Below are 2,282 nucleotides of genomic sequence, written 5' to 3' on the forward strand. Positions count from 1 at the left end.
CCTAAGGCCAACGCAACACGCGTCCTAAACAAAAAATATATACAATATATATAAACAATATATATTACATACAATATTTTACAAAAACCCAAACACAATAATAATAATAAACAGAGGAAAGACGGGGAGACCACGAAGAAACGCGATGCCGAAGCAAAGCGAGAAGGAAATATATAATGTAAAAACAATATATAATCCTAAATAATAATTAATAATAATAATAATAATAATAATAATTACTCCGAAGAGTATAACTGAAATAAACTCGGAGAAGGGGATAAACCAGCTTCTCAAGCCTAAGCTTATTGAGTACAATCAGTTAACAGCTCTAAGTCCTACCGCTACTGAGGCTGAAGGCAAAAGAGGAAGTGGCTCTCTGCGCGTTGCGTATAGTAAGCTCCCAGGGGGGCGGGCTTACACGGCAGCTTGCGCGGAGGCCTATCGGCAGTTTTGACATAAAGCTCAGCCAATCCCTACTGACTGACGGCAATGTCCCATACCTTGATGGTTATTTTCGACTTGAAAGGGAACGACCGGCCGGAGCTGATGTTTGTTTCGTGTGTGTTACGTGTTTTGTTTTGTCTGTTAACAGAGGAGCCGGTGGACGGGAGTCTGTAGCCAGCGAGGCAGCACTTACCGCAGAGCAAGCCCCTCATGGCACAGCACTACAGTACACAGCGCACGCACCACAAAAAAAAAGAACTCTGGTAAGAATCAATGTTAACTGAATTTATCATTTATATTGTTGTTTTTCCCCTGCGCAATGTTTAGCTGCAATACGTTTTGATAATTTTTTTTTTTTTTTTTTTTTTTTTTGGAACTATTGTAAAAGACAGGGGATCGACACAGAAGTTATCTTTGACACATCACGTTTTTGATCGCCGCTTACATCCTTTTTCATCATTTTCTTAGTCCCTTGTTCCTTGATGTTTACTCTCTCGCTCTGAAACAGTGCATCCACAGGCAATACACCGGTGTAGTGTACACTCAAAACACACTACTAGTCACTTTCAAAACACTCTCAAGCTCAAAACATGTTGCTTTTTACAGTTATGGTATTACATTTGTATTTTCCCCAGACATTTTTCAGCTAAAGCAAACTGAATTAACTAACATAACAATGTACTAATAGAAACTGTAACCGTACAAATGTACTGTATATCAAAATACAGAGTTGAAATACAAAGCAAACAAAAACTTAAAATTACCAAAATTAACTAAACACACAAAAAAAACGTACTACATACAGAAACACACACACAGAGACGAATACAGTAAATTGGAAGCTATGGCTAATGGATGCCTTCTTTCAAGCATACTGGTTTGAGTTCCTTTGCTTCAAAAACAACAATCATTTTCGAGGGATTAGACTTTTTTCCCTACACATGTTTTGAATATGTTTTTTTTGTTTAATACAACTTTTTTAATGAACAAAAAAGTTTAATTAATATTTTAACAAATAGTTACATACTGATGTACAAACTGATAGAATGTGTCTATTTTGTGGCTCACCGTTGTCGTTTTTTTGTGTACTTTGTGTTTGTACATTAGTTAGCCACCTGTAATGAAAAAATGCTGGCACTGTCTCCGAAAATTAGCCTTTCTTCCACTGTTCCCTTTAAGTGCATCTGGGTATTTCCTGTTTGATAAATAACTGAATATTTCTTGAAAGTTGGGCTCTCCTTTTCCGCCAGTCCCAGCAGTGTCCGCGCCAGTCCCAGCAGTGTCCGCGCCAGTCCCAGCAGTCAGCAGCAGTTACCAGTCCCAGCAGTGTAAGGCAACTTAAGAAGCAGTGAACCAAATGCAAGTCAATACAGGTATGTACCCATCTACTTATTAATATTGATGTTGTATTCTTGTCCTTTTAAAATAACATATTTCTGACAGTGTCAATATGGTCATTTTAGGTTGCTGTGGTTTTGCTGGGAGACGATTAGTTTTAATCTTTGAAATAATATGGGTCATCAAATTAACATTAACATCATCACCCAAGGGACTTAATATTGCTCTGCAGTTTGCATGAACAGTCTCCAGGCTTTATAAGATGATAACTTTTACCTTTGTAACATGAACAGGATCTGCAAGAGGTTTGTTCAACTTTTTTTTTTTGCCTCAGTAAAAATCTAATCCTAGCTACGCCCCTGGAAATTATTTGTTTGACAAAAGCTGTTTACTTCTGACAGATTTTTCTTATCACTGTAGCCTATTCTAACATTCCCCTGCGGTTGTTGTCACAATCACTGTTCAGTAAGGTTTCAATATGAGTATTAAATGGTTTCATT

This window comes from Acipenser ruthenus, chromosome 23 (assembly GCF_902713425.1).
Source record: "Acipenser ruthenus chromosome 23, fAciRut3.2 maternal haplotype, whole genome shotgun sequence".
In the NCBI taxonomy this organism is placed as follows: Eukaryota; Metazoa; Chordata; class Actinopteri; order Acipenseriformes; family Acipenseridae; genus Acipenser; species Acipenser ruthenus.